The sequence below is a fragment of the Bombus terrestris genome, chromosome 12 (genome assembly GCF_910591885.1).
Source record: "Bombus terrestris chromosome 12, iyBomTerr1.2, whole genome shotgun sequence".
Taxonomy (NCBI): Eukaryota; Metazoa; Arthropoda; class Insecta; order Hymenoptera; family Apidae; genus Bombus; species Bombus terrestris.
Window position 1 is genome coordinate 6,393,716 of NC_063280.1, and position 18,310 is coordinate 6,412,025.

The following is an 18,310-nucleotide window of genomic DNA, read 5'->3' on the forward strand; positions in this document are numbered from 1 at the left end:
CCGCGAAGATCCTCCGCAGCGACTTGATATAATTCTGTTAACAGCTCTCTACCAATCTCGCTATATACGAAACGTTAACATGTGCTATCGCGCTGCGTATCTGCGATACTATTATTGGCGAGGCGGCCATATGCTGGCCGTGAAACACCACGAAATATCGTGGGCCGCGCCACCGAGTTACTTTCACGTGTTAACGCGAATAACACGAGGCTAACCACGCTTCGTTCGTTCATTATGCGATCGCGTGTCTCCGGCATTCGCTCGATGCCAGAGATTTTCGTTTGCTCGTTCGGCAACACCTTGCGATCTCGTAACCCTTTCTTAACGTGGTTACCAAGAGAAAGAGGGAGGGCTAATTGCGGTTAATTGTGGCGTGTCTCGAGTAACGCTTGCGAAACTGTGACGAATTAATCGAACGTAATGGGTCGTGAAACGTGTGTTTTCACTTTGTATAAATATACCGACGCTAAAATATGCGCCTTTGACCAAATTTCTGGGGATATAGAATTCAGACATAAACAAATTTGGGTTACGTGTCACGAAAATAGTAGGGTCGACCCTTTAAATATATATGAGGACGGAAATTTCCTGTGCTTGTCAGAAATAGAATTTCGATATGCTTCAACTATATATCAGAGCAACGTCGTATGTCTCCAACAAGCTCATATGCATACGTACACACCATCTCGTATATTCGACGAGTACGCCCAAGAAAAATTTTGAAAAATAAAATTCATTGAAATATTTATCTCTCTGTTTCTGTTGAAGTAACTAGTTCAAGAAAAACTCTACATCTTTATTTATGTATATCCTTCACCTGGAGACTGCTATTACGCAGAAATATTCTGAATAAGCAAAGGTGCATATTATAGTACCCTTGAATATACATTTTGTTTTGGGTTGCAAGGTCTAGGAACAAAAGAACTAATAAACAGATTTTTATTTACGTTCCTTGTACTTTTTTGGTAATGTTCTTTTGCTATAAATATATGAACGTGCTTGCTATTTTTCCATCGTCTAGTAACACTAAGAGAGTAAGGATCTGAATCAGCATAAACTTATACTTATATCTTTAATTATTTCAATATTGTTGAGGTTATTCGGTATATAAAGAGAGAAAAACGCGTGGATAAAGTGTAAGATACAAAATATATATTTGACTTGATAGTGGAATACAGGAATAGAATTTGAGCTGGTCCAGATCCGCACGCTAGCAGTGTTACTTTATGACTGAAAACCCCGAAGTCAACGTCGCCTGTCTACAGTTTATGGTCTGCCTCCCTGCTATTCTTTTGTCTATGTGCTGTCGATCGCTTCAGCGCTTGAGAAAGCTAAAAAGACCAGATGTGGAGTTTTCCTAGAAGTGGTGACCACTTCAACAAATATACTTTTCTATTACAAATTCATCCACTCGTTCTTCAATCAGTCAACCTCAACCTCAACAGTTTCTTACCGACTCTATTCACGAGATCGTCTGGCAAAAAAGCGATCGGAAAATATAATAAACTCCGAGAAAGATATATGCGATATCTTTAGCGTATGGAAACGCGTAAATATTTTCCGGTGCAGTGAGTATTTCGAAGAAAAACGCGCAACCAAGTAAGGGTGTTGGATATAATTCCGTCAGGGTTTTCTTTTCATGATAGATAAGGAGGGGATGGAAAATTGAGGAGAATCTAGCAGAGGAGAGGAAGAAGAGCGGAGCAGAATGGGCGCGAAGGGCTTGCAGCCCGCGAACAACCGTTTAATCTGCGATCTACGGATCGGCTTCGCCGGCAATAGTTTCACACTTTACGGGGCTTTGGTATGCAAATGCGGCCGAAGAAACATGTGCAATATCTCGAAGGCTGGCCACCTGCCAGGTCTTATCCGTGTCGGTGTAGCTGCGCCGGTGGTAGCTTTCGAGCCATCCGGACATGATCTAGCGCCACCGACTCGTTACCTGCTGCGCATCCTCGATCGGTTTTCCAGTTATGCTAAACAGGCGAAAACATTTCCATCTTGTCGATGACTTTTCACTCGCGAAAATTTCTCCATAGTTTATCCGATATCCTTTGACTGACAAATCCGAAAGTGAGAATTTAACCATCGTTTTATCTCTTGATCCAGACGATTGTATTTTATTCGCCTTACGTTGTTGATTCAGCGATGGAATGATGAGTACGAGAGTTTCGGAAATTATTGTTTATTGGAAAAGTTCCTGGAATTGCAAACTCTCGAATTGCAAACAAATATTTTAACAAATGTTTTTTAATACTATGGTATTTAGCTTTTCGAAGCAAATAACATATTTCTCTCGCGTTCCCTTCCACCGCCAACAAACGAAATGTTTAAGGCATTCGAATTAGACGAAACACCGTGTGTATTTAATCTACTTTGCCCAAAAACAGCGTATTCCATTTATCGTGTTAATTAATCAAATGGAACTTCCGTTTTCTGTTACAGGTAAGGCAAGACAAATGAACCAGACGAAGCAAAGGAATCCATTACGGAAATAAACTGGCGGACAATGATTTCCACACGGCCGAACGTGATCGCGTACTCGGTTGTTTTCTATACGGACAATTATTTAACGAAAAGCATCGTCCTTGCGCATCACTAGCGCAAGGATAAATACACAACGCGTTATGATTTATGATCAGGGTGTTTAACGACGCGCAGGAAATCAGGATGCATTTCCTGTAAATGTTTACGCGTACGCTGAAAGCCTCCATTAACGCCGGGATCCATTTCACGGTGCAAAGTCCCTGTCCGATGTTTCGTCAATCGATATGTTCCTCTTGACTGCGGATGGAACACGGCCCAACACTCGTAATTTCGGCCGGACAAACTGTTCGTCGTAGTCAGCGAAATCCGAACATCGCGTTTCGTCGATGCGACAACGAAGGGAAAAAAGAAAGAGACAGACAGACAGAAAAAAGGGATTTCGTTTCGTCGACGTTCATTCGGTGAACTTGCACGAATTTCTACGTCTTCTCTTCTTCTTTGTCACGATGGCGCGACCGAGCGAACAATTCAATTTAACCCTATTCAAACAGTGGACGTCGCGGTTGTTCCTCGGACGCAGTTCACGATCGTCGGTTGCTTGGAAATCGTGGTTTGCATTCTGTAACTGTTTTCGCTTGTACCGGGGCAATTATTAACGCGCTTGATCAGCGAGGGCCTCGTACTACCGGAAGCAATACAAGTTCGTCGGATTGTCACGAAAGTTCGATGGTACGTTTAATTGGGACTGGTGCTGTGATAATCCTGCGCAACTCAATAATGGTAGGAAGATTCTGAAAATATCGTTAATGGTAGACATTTAATAAGATGAAACGGTCGTCTAATTAATCCAACAAGATTAATGTTTAACGTAATATTTAAACGGCAAAGAACATTGCCAATTAAATAGCAACGATAAAAATAATTCCATTATTCCAAGACCATTTATTTATTTCCATTAATTTCCAATTATCACGCAAACTTTATTTTCTTAGCGCTATTAGCACAATTAGACAGTCGCAGTTTGTTGGTCTCTTTCTACTTCCAAGTTAAATAATGCTTCGTATACGCGGCTGAAATTCTACCCAGCTAACCTTTAATGGTTGTACTACTGTGCGAAGAGACATGTTCCACGGGCATTTGCGAAATCAATTTTACAGTGGCTCGTGCCGCTCGTAAACGTTTGCGAAATGTGTGATGCGCGCACAGTGTCTCTGATTGCCGTGGATAATGTCAGGCTGACCTATACCCAAGAATTCATGCTCTCTGTCACTGCCGAACGGGATTTCGATTATCTTACTGCCCTAGAATCACGTTACTGCCGCACATTCTCGTCGTAAATTTGGAAATCGAATCGATAGAAAATTAACAATCCTTGTCGTACGAAGAAACTTTCCTTCCAAATTTTCCTGTCTTCTTAATATTCTCGCAATACGTAGGTTTATCGAAATAAAGCTGCTTGTATTTTCTTTGCCATTCATTTCATCTTGCCTTCTCCCAGCTGTTTATTTGCGGTATTCCCGAGGCAATTTATATTTCGAGGAAGATTAGGAGTAATTATGGACGAGACGAGAGTAATACGCGGATATAAATGTCGACCGAGTAATAATTAGACGCTTCCACGTTTAGATCTCGATTAACCACGGAATGACAGTGATCATCGATGATTCAGAGCGTGTAATTGCGGTTGTTTTGCCTCGTGATCGCTGAGCTCGTGAATAATCCTAGCGATTTACGGTGATAAGGTGAATTCTCGTGTAACGTCGATAGAACGCCAGTGCATTCGTATGCTATTAACTCGTTTTCTAGCTTCTAACGCGTTACATTTTGCTTTTCGAATTCTCAATGGCGGCAATTTTCTTCTGTATCGTCGATCGATAAGGAAAAGAAACACGTAGGATATTCGTGAAACGTGAGACGTATTTTCTGTCTTAGAGATTCCAGTTAAACGTAGAAGAAAGTTAAAGCATAATATTTTAGACAAGTAATCATTTCAAATTAATTAAAAGTTCGTCGTTATATTCTGTTAATAATTATGGTTACGTTGAAAGTCGATGTCACCTAAAACCCGAATCAACGTCTAATCGATTTATCATTTATTCGCTGGTTGAAAAACTTTCTTCGCCGGATACTTCGATCGTCGGATAATGAAATTGAATTATTAATTACGCGGATGATGGGTAAAACTACGAGGAGAAAGCTTCTTACCGTAAGAAGATCTGATTCCGCGAAAGCGGTTGCCAAACGGAAACGTTGAAACATTAAAGAAAATCCGTAACCTCTTTCAAGAATAAAAGAATATATACTCTTTGTTTTTCTGTCGTTTCGTTTTAATGCCACGAATTATCGAGGAAACGATAAAACAGCCTAATGCGAAATTCTTATGCGCCACTGCGTAGCCCAGTTAATCCATTAATGGTGGAAATTTAATAGAAAGTGCGGCCAATTCTGGTTGAAAAAAAGAAGGAAATAGCAATGGAAAGGAAGCAGAGTTTCCAGTACTTTCAGTCGTTAACGAGTTACACTACACAGAAACATTATCATAAACGTGATGTCAATCGAACGGCCGACAAAAGTTACCTACTACGCGTGAATTGAAACGAGTACAAGTGGAAAAGTACCAGAACGAAACTCGTGGACGCAGCCGAAGTCAATGCCGCGATGCGATACTTTTTTCCTCGTCTGACCAGTCACGCGCGTATCTACTGCGACGGATTTCTCAATTCTCGCGAGCCTAGGACGTTTTAATTGCATCGTTCTCGTTTCGGCGCCAGTGAAATCGTCAAACACGACGTCGATCTCGAGCTTCGAAATGATAAAAAAACTGCCGGAAGAATCAGCCGTCGGAAATTCGCCGGAAGCTTTAATTTTAATCGGTAGCCAGGCGGATTTTCCCCGCGGCTCTAAACGAGTTTCGTTAATTGCGGCGATTCTGAAAAGTTTCTCACGTGAAATTGCGTCCCTCGCGACTGAGTGCTTCAACGAACCTGTTTTTACTACGATATTTGTACACGAAATTTGCGACGTAGAGGAAGGGAATGGAGAAAAAAAAAAAAAAATTAGAAACGGGAAGAAAAGAGAAAAAGAGGAGAAATGTTCTCTCGACAGTCCGAGATGAGAAAGTTGCCACGAAAAATTTTGCGTACCGCCGGCTATTTCGTATACCTCGTCTGCGAACCTCGTCGACAAATTAAACGGTGAGTTCGTTGAAAGTTGCTCGCACGAACTTATAACGATAATTGTCGTTATTATGTCGTCGAGTTGCCTCGAAGGATTTCGAAGTCCTCGAAACAGGGAAGCAGTTAAGACGCACGGGCGTCGGTCGGCCCGTGACAAGTCGTTTTAAACTTTTCTGACAATCGAATGAATTTTCCCGGCTGCGCCCGAGTCTCGTTTCACCGGCGTTAACGACCAGAGCAAACTCGCTGGATTGTTTTTCCATCGGGTGCGCGGATCGGTCGATCTTCGGAGATAGAAAAGAAACGGACGACTGGTCGTGGCACTTGTTCTCGATACCTAAGAACGTGATTATTCTGCGAACGAAAGAAGGGCGACAGGATCGACGTGCTTTAATGGGATTAATTAGTCTGGCTGGCCCGTAAATACATTACGTTCCCGCCGTTAATTCTTTTTATTGGAGGAATTTTTTTTTAGAGTAATGGAAGACGAGAAATACGAAGAGCTAAATACTAGAAGTTGGTATTCTCTCAGCCAGCTAATCGCTCAATCAATTCTTGTAGATTAGTAAATTGTGGATCGTTTCTCTTTCTTTGTCCCTTTCTTTGCTCGAATATATACGAACAAAACGGTTCCTTAAATCTGGGTCACCGACGTCTTTCCACGATACTTCTTCTTACTTTGTCCATTCTTAAGTTTGACCAAAAAAAAAAGAGAGAAATCCAAAAGAGGAAAGAGAAAAATACGAAATATATAAGGAGTAAGTTACGTAGAAATTGCTAACACACAAATACTGTTAAGAAGAAATATAGCCATCGTGGAGCGAACAAGAAAGAAAAAGTTCGACGAACTCGAGATGCACGCTCGGGCTACGTACACTGGATATGAAATTGGATTAGGTTTCAAATGCGTCGAGGGAAGCCCCGGAATCGGTGGTAATAGAATATCTGTTCTAGTTAGTCGGCAAATATTCGTGGAGCGTGTCGATGTGAATCTTGGAACTGTCTTATGGACCTTCCTCGATTACCGTGTATTCGGATCAATTATAATTATTTCCGAGCATCGGCATCGTTCCTCGATCACCGTGAACCTCCTACGTGTGTTAATCGGCACTGTTTTATAGGATTACGAGCGATACCTGCTTATCAACGTACATGGAGGTTTGAAAGTGTAAAAATGTACAGTACGCGCGAACTGTACGTAAAAGTACATAAAATATTTACAATACATTAATTAGTCGATAATTTATTATTATTCGATTATCAGTATATCGATTAATTAAATATATCGATCTTAAATATTCGATATCGTTCGTCTTTGGTTACAACGAAGCGTTAATTTCCCCGGGAACGTTCTATTTTCAAGCGACATCGATCCGAATAGCGACATAAATTGGATAATAAATCTCAATGGTTCTCCCGGTGTTAGATGCAGCCACCCCACGAAACTGCATTTATCCTGCGCGCTGGTCGACGCTCAGAAATCGCATCCACTCGATGCATAGGTCTGCAGTTTCGCGAAATGACGCGATCGGGGAAAGGTCCATTCTCTGTGCCCGATATTTCGAAGGTCCTTTAACCTAAAGTGGTCAGAGACCACGACGTCTTGGCCCATCAGAAATTGCTCTTCGTCTCACTGGCCTGCTACCTCGTTTACACCATTTCACTCCTCCTATACAGCTTGCACACGCATACATACTTACAGGTTCAGGTACAGAAACGTGGAGAAAGATCGTTATAACGATTCCACCACGAAACTACCTGTCTTGGGGTGTAAACGAGTTTCGCTAATTACAGGAGGAGCTGTGCGAGGAAGGTTCTCGAATGTAGATACTCATAGGCGATCTGCGAGCTATTTTCGGATCATTTGGAAAATTGATAGCCGAGAGAAAAAAGGATCGACGTGCTTGATGAGGAATCTTCTGGACAATTGCGAAATCTTATGTGTATCTCACTCAACGATCTCTCTCTGTGCGAATATCTGGAAGAAGGTCGATGATAGGGAAATCATCTATTAATTCGATCTATCAGTTAACAAAGGGATGGAAAATTTCTGTTTGTGAAAGCGGCGACAAATAATGTTTTAGAAGAAAAAGTACAGTTCGAACGATGCGGCTGTGTCACACTTGAAGCTGTACATGTTAAGAAAATGTTTGATCGAAAATTTGGTCTGCATTAATATTGCGACTATTTCATAATCTATTTGTATAATTCGATCGATCAGAAGCTACTCGTAATATTTGATTCGCATTGATCTCCATTTCGTTTCACCGCAAGTAGTGGACCATCGACGATCCGTTGGACTGGTAGACGTGCTCGCGCCAAATGATCGACACTCCGCGGCGAGATGCATTATGCAATTGCAATCCCAGGAATCCGAGCAGTTACATCCCTTGTTTGGCACCCGCATCCATCGTGTAATTCAACCGGCAGCGTCTAAACGCGCCGCATTTACGACTAAGCCAGATCCGCTAGAGGCAACCGCTACATCGGATTTGTCGTAAAGACAGGAAAAGCCTGTCATTCGGCCGACACCCTGGTGTCAGCAACCACTCGAATACGAGAGTTAGCTCTCAACGTAAAATTACTATTTTATGCGAATTTCGCTATATGAAACTTTTTTGAATGAAATTTTCTGTTTTGTTTGCAGCTCGTCGATCACTCGAAATTAATACATGTATACATGTTTTATTCAGATTCCGTCTATTTTTGTTATGGCGGAAACGAATTAAATAGTTTATAATTTAACGTTTCAGACGTTTACACCTCTGCTCAAAATTCTAAAGCCATCTATTTCTAGTAAAACTTGGACAAAAGCCTGGAGAAAGAGAACAAAGTTTTAAATAAATGGATGGTATATCAGAATAGAATCCTCTATTTTCGTCCGCGTTTAAACTTTGCGGCGATTTCCGCGTTATTGTATAAATAAGATCTCTTAATGCTTTTATCGTACAATACTTTTATTCTCGTCTAATTTTATAACTGCCAAAGCTAAACCAAAATTAATTTTATAATTGTCCGATTGAAACTTTGAAAGCGGATGTATTTTAACAGTAAAATGAAATTCGAATCTGGAAAGTTTTCTATTCTCACGTTTCAATCTCCATCGTCGAAAACGTACTGTTGAAACAACGCTACTACCATTTCTCTCGTTGCTTCCTACGATTCAAATAGAGCGCTCGCTATGAAAACAAAAAGCTGGGTATCCAGAAGACGTAGAAGGCCAAACGCGACCGCATGTAGTACGGCGATGGTTTCCTTGCGCAAGAGGCCTCGATACGTCGTAAGAATTTATTTCGTTGCGAGTCTTCATGCTCGAATGAAGCCTGAACCACGCACGCCGTTAATTGGGTCAATTGTTACCCACTGGAGGTTCGAGTAGACAAACTCGCGGCACTTTTTACGAGCGATCGCGAGAGAAGTATCGATCCGTACCGGTAGTTTGCTAGTTATTAACCTGGCATTCAAACGTTTTGAGGATTTATTGATCCGGACAGCGGTGGCCGGCAGTAAATTTACGTTAGCGCTGCGAAAAAGCTGCGAACGTTTTTAAAGTTGGTTCAGGACGAATAAAAATCCGTCGTGGCGAATAGAGATGAGCGAGCTCAATAATAGCGAAATAAAAGTTTCCAACGGATTATATGGATTCTTTGCTGGACCATCGTTTTATAAGAATCGGCTAGAGGCTTTAGACGAATCAATATTTATGACACGTTTTATTACTATCGAAATTGGCTGCACGGTTGTTAAAGTATCCACGTCGTAAAATTCGATGCGCAATTATTCCACGAAGAAATGACACCTTTTATGCAGCGCTGTCACGAGTCACCAATTTTCCAGGACTTCGGTGTTCCAATCTTCTTTCAATTATTTTATCGCTCTGACTAATTCCAAGTGTCGCAATATTTAATCGCCGATGTCGGAACAAACAAAGACGATAGATTTCATGATAAGTGATTATATCATGGTATATATGTTGGGTAAGTATACTTAATACACCTTCGCCTATCGACAAAGCCAATAAAACTTCTGTCTTCTATCGAAGAGTGTATTCTGTACCCGATACGTTCTTTATTTCATATTTTTATTGTAGTTTTTAACGAAGAATTTATGGACTTTTTGTTGCGCGATATTTCACTTCACATTCATTGTTGTTTGTAGATGATATAGGCGAGGTTTGGACAGGAAAGTATGGAACACGTTGTATAAATTGGCGATAAACATTTATACGATGGTGCGGAGAAATGATAAAATTTTACGTTGGAAGAAAGGCGAATCGAAACCGATTGATAGGAAACAAGCTGATCGTGAACCTGGGCAAATTAAACGCGGTCACGTAAACGCGTTTATATGTAGATGCATGGTGCTTTCGCGGAAAATTTCACCCCTCAGGGTATCGTCGTCCGGGGCGACCGGTAATTGTTTTCGAAGAAAGTTTGCATAATGCTTCTTCGATAATGCGTGCACACGTGCCACGTACGCCAAACTGCAGCTGTATAATTTTACAGGGCCGTAAGGACGCGACTATATGGACAATGTCGCGAAAAAAGCGAGCTAATGACCGCCATAAGACTACATGATCTTTTATAGGATTAAGGAAAATCTTGCTTGGCTTTATTGCGCGCCATCGCGGCAAATCCCCATTTCTGTCTTGATACTGTTTATACTTTGAATTTGTTCCGAACAGAACGTAGTAAGATTCGAGTGGTTAATGATTTAGAAACAATTGCATTGATCTGGAAGAATATCGTAACATGGAAGCCTCGATAGAAGTAAGAGAAGTTTCATTGGTTTAGTCGTAGGTCAAGCTAAATTTCTACCTTCGTATTACTTGCGTCTTAATATTTACGTACGTCTAAAATGCAAACGTGATTGACTCATTCATATTTATATTTTCTTTATAACGTGGGTATGACGCAAGAAAGAATTTTTGAAAATACGGATCCTAACGGGGTAAAAAGTGGGGTGAAATTTTTTATAGGGGATACCAATATCCTGGGGGTTGCTAAAGTTGAGAACGTGAAATTCGGCATATGAACTTCTCATGAAAAATAAAGAAACACGTGTTTCAGTATCTTTTGAAAGTCAGTCCTGGTGCGGATGAAAAAGAAGTAAGTTGTTTTCTCGAAGAATAACCGTATCTCCTTATCCACTGAAGCTGGAGATTTGGGATTCGACAAAGAAACTCCTCATTAAAAGTAGATAAACTCGTGTTTGAGCGTTTTTCGAAATCCAATTCCCAGGTGGTGCTCGAACAGAGAATAATAAACAAAGATCGTCATAGAAAGGAATATGGTGCGGACGAAGCCACGGCCAGCCTGCTAGTTAAGTATAAAGAGAATGACGTTGACACCAATTAATCTTTCTCACGCGCGATGTACATTCTCACGCTGGTAAAGTGAAATATCTCAAAGAACAAAATCAAAATTAATAAAAAAAGGAAAAAACGATATAGGCATCATTGATCGTCATATGCAAAACATATGTAGACAATGGACTCTATAAAATATCTCGCCAGTTTCGGAAGCAAACATCAAAGATAATTTTCTCGCGAACGACCGCGAATATCAGAAATATCGAAAAAGCGGAAGCTCCTGGTTGGTAATTAGACGCAGCGGAAGCCATTTTCTAGGTATAATTGGGCTTAAAAGCGATTCGGTGAAGCTCTTTTTGGTTGGCCGGATAATCCGGCGCCGGGCTAAGAGGGAGAGAAGAAAAAAGAGAACGAACGATTTAGATCCACTTGAACGAGAATTCTAGTTAGCCGAGCTGTAGATAACCGGCGAACCGAAAACTGAAAATGACACGTGGAAAGAGATTCTCTCGCTTGGTTCCTCTTCGAGATCACGCGCCACCACGGCCTATTTCAATACGATCTTTCCCCTTTCCAACCGTTGCGTTGCGCCGCATCTCGTCATTTTAATTTTACCATCTAATTTACGGCCGAAAAACCGACGATCGGAAAACAGAAGCGTCTGGGTCATTACGGATTTATATTGCTCGCCTTAATTACAGCAAAAGCTTCAAGGATATCGCAGTCTAACATCTAGATTCGTAGTTTAACTTTGATGATTACAAAGTTGATAAAAAGATTGCTATCTTTTAGAAACTTGGCGTGACTGATCTTTGATAAAGAATTATTCGGCATTTGATGGCGTTACTTTTTTTCATTTAGAATATGGCTATATCCAATGGAGAAATCCTCTGAAAATTGTAACGGTTTAAAGCCATTATCCAGAATTGTACAAAGCGACAGCCGGCAGGGAAAAAATCCTGAAATCTACCGTAGGAAAGATGGTTTTCAACAAATCTTCGTTATTATCCTGTCAATTTTCTAAAACCACATAAATCCAGGGGATTCGTTTCTCGGAGAAGAAATCGCAGATATATTTGCAGCGGAGTAATGATACAGACGTTATCATTATTTCAAGGGATTTATACGATGAAGAACATCGCCAGATCACGCACGGTGCTCGTTAGTTTCATGCAGCTAGATATATTTCTATAAACATCGCGTTCAATACCGTGGAAAGCGTTGCACGTGAATTAATATCTGCCGCGATATCGTTGAATCCCATCGAAGCGGTCGATCGAAGAATCATTGTCGGATTATTCGAGGAAACATACTACCACGCGGAGATCTCGTCGGAAATCGAACAGCAATTAGTCGATCCGCCTTAACCGCGGTCCCAATTAGTGGAAATTTAAATTCATGACACCATCTCGAACAGGCTTTGCATACACACACACATACATATATACACACGGGTGTATGGTCGTTCTCTAAATATTATTCGTAGCTGAATTCCGTCCACGATGTTTCAGATTTCGATGATTCGTGGTACATTTAGGATGTGTTAATGAGTTTGAGGAAGAAGGTTTTTGGAAGTAGAATTTTTAATTGGCGATTTACGATGGATTTTTTCAAATTATTTTATCCGATGCTACGAAGAATATTCGTTTTAATTAGCAAATACATAGGAAGAATATAATTATTGGCAAAGAATGGGTTTCGAAATTATTCTGAGGCAGAAAACATTGTAAAATGTATTCAATAACGTTAATTTCAATGGAAAATACAAAGCATATACTAAAATAATTTGAAATTAACCTGGTCTCTCTGGAATTATTTCATTTAATTATTTAAATTACATCTTTTGGAGAATTTTGTTATAACAACATTCTGTAGTAACGTTTGAAAGTTTCTGAGAAAACAACCGTTTCGTTTGATTTATTCAATTATAAGTCCGTATGATCTATAAAAGCGTGGCGTAAACGTTTTGTTAAGAAGCATTTCCATTAAAATTTTTCCTGCTTGCGAGCGTACAACCTTTAATTACGAATTTGTAATTCGCTGCTAAATAAATCCCAAAGGATCGGTTATTTCGAACATAAATTTCAACCTGTTATTTTCCCTGGCGTTTGTTTAACTAGCCTTCACGCTTTGTGCCTGAAAATGTATTTTCTCTCTTTCCATTCGAACTTGTCAAGGATCGTTCTTTGTATTTTTCATCCTGCGGCCCTCTTTTATTTTATTTTATTTTATTTTATCCTTCTTCTCATTAACACAATATTACGCCCTCGCTTTATTCACGATCGACGATACAATCGATGTTTCCTTTTTTTCTTCATGGAGATTCTGGCAAATACGCACGAGTCATTCCACGAAAAATTCTATTCGCTCTAATGGATAAATTCGGTAGATTGAATGGCAAACAGCGCATGTATTAATCAGAATTCACGCATAATGTATGATAACGGCCTCTCGTGCTTCAATCAGCGTGCGTACTCGAAATATCGGTATATTGGCAGCTTGCCAACAATTCGATTCGATGGTTTCCTACTTTTTTCTCAATTTCTCTCCTCTACAGTTGCCCCTGTTCCTGCCTCGCGTCGTAAAACCTTTAATACCGCTTTGACGATCGTAATAACGTTACCGGCTAAGGTAACGCGAAAATAAAACCCGTCGACTAAAAGTCTGTGTACTGTAGATTACGCGAAATACCCTGAATATTTGGCGATAATCAATTGATTATGTTGCGCTTTACACGAGAACGATATTTCACGATTCTGTTTAGCGTTAAAGCTAACTCAGCGGATTCAGAATTTCAAGCTTGGCTGCTTTCAAAGTAACTTGTTGAAACAACGCCGTACGGTTAATAATTTTCAAAGAAATGTGTTTTGTAACGAATCAAAGGCCTAGTTTCTCCGTTCTGTATTATAACATTTTCGATCTCATTTATACACAGTTTCCAATCAACCTAACCGCAATTTTCCCTCACAACGATAAGCGAAAGAACGTTCAATGTAACATGGTCAATAATATTTAGAATCGCAGTAAAAAGATACGATTCGATGGACGCTAGAAAGGAATCGTGACGACGAGCAATATTTGTTCAAGATACGCGGAGAGACACATTCGTAAGAACGTAGATCGAAAATGTTCCGCGCCATTTTTCCGTTCGGCAAGAGTGAAATGGTGGCGAACGCTAGAAATCGACGGTCTCACGGATCGGGCGCGAGGAAACTCATTTCCTTGATGTGAAATCGAGCGGTGGCCGGGTCCAAAAACGATCAACGATAGATTTTCCGAACGCTTTGGCCTCTGTCGGCGATCGAATGATCCCCCGGGCTTGGAAACACCGTGAAAGGGGCAGTGGCGTGAATCGAGCTAAGGGCGGCTGGCAAACATCGCATCTGCTTGGACCATTTCCTTTCGCCATTACGATCTCGTTCCACTGTCCGTCTCGACGAGCTCTCTTCGTTCGATCCGCTTTCTCTTCCACGTATCGATTTGCATTCGATGCACGCCTACACGTAACACACGTACACGTGGTTGGAGCACCACAGCCGGACCAATCTCTTTTCGCACGCTCCAAAGGCTTCTTCTTTTCACGACGATGATATTTCAGGAAGACGGAGCGGCGACTAGACATCGTTCCGTTATAAAAATGTCCACGTGGATGTACAATATTGTTCGGCGCTGTTACCAGAAGTATGACGCTAGTGTTGCATCAATTGGCTGCGATTTTATCGGTCAACCAGCATCGCTATCTTTGTCGATTTTTAGAGTTAATTTCTCGGAGCTAATCACCATCAAGCGAGTTACGTACGTGAAATATAAAATCCATAATTTACCTAACAAACGTTTAACCAGATAGCAAAGCGTTATTGCAATAAGACGCGTTACTGAAACGAGAATGTGCTTTTGAATCTTCTTTTCTTAATTTTTTTGCCGTTAGGTGGAAAAAGCAAAGCGTCACGCGACAGCGTAGGACGAAGTTGCGTAATCTTTTGAATGGCAGATTCTTTTCTACCGAACGTGATTGATTACGTGTCGTTCGACGTGTCTAATGCAATGTGGGTCACCCAGTGAGTCACGTTACGTGATATTCTGTTGCGTGAGTCATCTGGTTTTTGAATGATTGGTCTAAAATCGACGCTGTCTGAAGTTTCTACTTCCAAAATATGATATTTTGTGTTAGAAAAATTGCTTGCTTATTTTCTTAATCTCGAGAATGACGAACCCAGACACGTTTTTAATCAAATCAATATCTCTAAAGTATCCTTCAAATCCGTTCATCCTCTATCAGGTTGAGAAACGTTCTCAAAGACGAACATAATCCAGAGGAACTCTCCACGGTCTGACAACGCTGTTCCATTTCCACTGCCAATGACATCCATCAGCCTAACAGCTCTTTTGTCGCACGGTGTCCTTTAACACCATTGCCTTCGCTCTCTCGAAAAATTCTAACGGATACTGATTTAATTCTTTCCTTTGCTCGCAGAGAAAGTACTGTCGCATCGGTTCGATCTATGGCGTTGTCACTAGACTGCGGATATTTATTCACATTTTTATGAAACATTTAACTTTAAATATTTTGTAAATTTCTATATATCGTACAGATTCTCTACATTGTTACACGTCTTAAATCCTCACGAACGAATGAATATCCACAGTCCGATTATTCCGAACATTTCATACACGATAAGATTGGTCTATTTTCACGATCGAGGAATACTCTGGTTGCATAGTCGGCGTGGTAAAAGTAGAGGTATGCATAGGAATGGTAGAGCGTTCTTCTGTTGGCCCTCCGCTATTTCTCATTTTCCGCTGTCGTCAAGGTAAAAATACAATCCTCCCACTGCTACCATCGAGACTTGCTCTCCATCAATATCGCCGTTCTTCTCTTTCTATTTTCTCAGCAATTTCTTCGCGACCGTCATCTCGGCGCCTGCCGATTCCGATCACAGAATCGCGGTATCCTTGGTTCGCGCGCGTCTGCCATTCGTCGACTGCGAGGCTGTAAGGTCGCGGAAAAGATTACAGAATGAAGAAAAATAAGCAGCATTCTCTATTTTATCTAGCATCATGGCGAATACGGGAAGAGAAATGCTTCTGACCTTCGAATCAAATTCCTTCCTCGAGATGGTCGAAAGTATGTCGTGTATTTTTTCGAATTTTTCATTGTATTATCTGTATTCGGCCGTAATACGTGACATTCGAGACAAAGATTATTATAGACTCTCTTTCGTTGGCCTAGGTAATTGGTGAAAATAAACGTTTCTCCTTGACGAAGTTGTTAACAAAAGTTCGATGACCGGTAAAGTTTCTTTAGAAAATATAATATTGTACTTGAACCTCGTCGTTAACAAAATCTACTTAACTTACTTTTATCACTGTTCTCCGATACTCTGCTGCGGATTCTTCTATACGAAGTTTTATCATCATAGCTCACATCAAACTAAGTACCCATCATAAAATTATACAAATACCTCGTGGCTAGCACGCTATTCATTACGTTTAAAAATTTTTATCGGCTTAACAAATGCACGATCATTTTCGACGAAATAGGAAGTTTATTGCGTGCGATCTGGCAAGAAAATTACCGTCGTCCATATCTTGTGACATCGAGTTGCAACATCTCACACCGTATAGTTCTGCATCCATCATGTACCGATGGCATCCATTATCTCTTGCGTGCTGTCTTATTTACAGAATCCTGTCAGTGCGGATCTTCTGGAGTCCTCCTTGCTCACCCTTTCCACATACGTCATCCTCCCTCTTAGATATGTCCAACATATCCTAGCGTTGACGGCAGGTAATGACGTGCATTCGAACCCCTGCTAAGGAGAGCCGGATGACAGAGACGAATAATGGTATAATAATTAGATCGAGGCATGATAATGTCCACGTTGGCATAGATAAAGAACTGTTGGATTGGAAACGTGAGATATAAATCGAACGTTACGAACATGTGTCAATTAAATCTATAAAACCTCCCATTTTATATCCTTATTTCAGATAATTATTATCTAAATCAATTGTCAAGATTATATTCTGCAAACGTAAATTACGTATAATATCACAATGTAATTCACAATGAAATTCTAATCCTTTGGCTCGCGATGATAGTTCTAATAATTATTTAACAAAGGCAGGTCGTAATTTTGCCTCCACCCTCAAGATTTCCAATTGCAAATTATATGCAACGTTTCGATATTTCGCATCAGTCACGACGATACGATGGTGAATATCCGACAATCATCAAGCAGCTAGCAGAAAAATCAAAATGCCAGGTGTAGAACAATTTACGTGTATCCTCGTTTAAATCGAAACAATGAACGATATCTACAATACGTACGAGTGAGAAAGCCTTAAAAGCCGCGTCGCCCCACGTCGAATGTAGCACAGTGAGACAGAGGAGACTCGAAGAAGCGAAGATCATGGACTGTACGAGCACGTCGTAAATTGAAGGACGTCATCCCGTCGTCCGACGTGGGATTCACCGGATCGACGCGTCTCGAGAAGGTTCTCTCCAGTTTTCTCCGTCCCCGTTGCTCCTTATCAGAGACATCGACGGTATCCCGGCGTTGACAGGTAATGACGTGCATTCGAACGTCGGTAGACGCGTTCAAACGACAAAGACGGACAGGGAACCGTTGGCGGCGGACGCGTGGGCGGGCAAAGGGGGAGCCTCGTTACCGGAACAACAGACGTAACCGCAATCCATCGTAGGACAGAACCATGCTTCCTAGCCTGGTCGATAAGTCAATGCACCCACAATACCCATCGACAGGGAGAAGCCACCTAACTGCAGGACTACCGACCGATCCTTGTCTCACGAACCCGTTTCACCTAGTCCCCAACTACGTGACTGCCTCACGCAGTCCTCGCTCCACTGCGCGCCAGACACGAGCTGCACCTGTACATTCGTGTACAGCCGTCGAGCTGCTCCTCTCTGCGAGCACAGCACGAAGATACTTGGCGCGGATCAACGAAATTCAATAGCGAATGGTATAAATGCGGTCCTCTTTGCGCGACGATACGTTTGAGTAAAATGCCGCTAATTGGATGGTATTTCGTCGCTGTGAATTTTTGTCTCCTTCATACGGATAAATATCAACGATTTTTGAACTTTGAAAGGAATTTAGTACGAATATTCTGGGATATAGTATTTCAAGTGATTCGATTTGCTGTCCAAATGCACGAAATTCGCCTGAATATGTCTACTACCTTTAAAGTTTCTGGGCAATTTTTATCCTTTCGACGTGGAAGCTTTCCGATAAATATCAGTACGAAGAATATATTTTTAGAAAAGACCAAAAACTTTCATTGAAATTATCGGTGCTTACCAGTTCGGCGTGTT

General features: G+C 41.0%; 1 protein-coding gene and 1 long non-coding RNA gene across 7 annotated transcripts in view; one reads left to right on the forward strand and one right to left on the reverse strand.

Moving 5' to 3' along the window:
* The window catches only part of LOC100642771 (fasciclin-3), a 344,445-nt gene that overhangs the window by 110,679 nt on the left and 215,456 nt on the right, over positions 1 to 18,310 (forward strand). The gene's annotated exons all lie outside the window — the stretch shown is intronic.
* LOC125386129 lies at positions 12,695 to 17,833 on the reverse strand. The gene is made up of 2 exons (XR_007226005.1): positions 17,306 to 17,833; positions 12,695 to 16,784 (listed from the first exon to the last, which is right to left on the reverse strand). It is a non-coding gene; the product is annotated as an uncharacterized LOC125386129 (long non-coding RNA).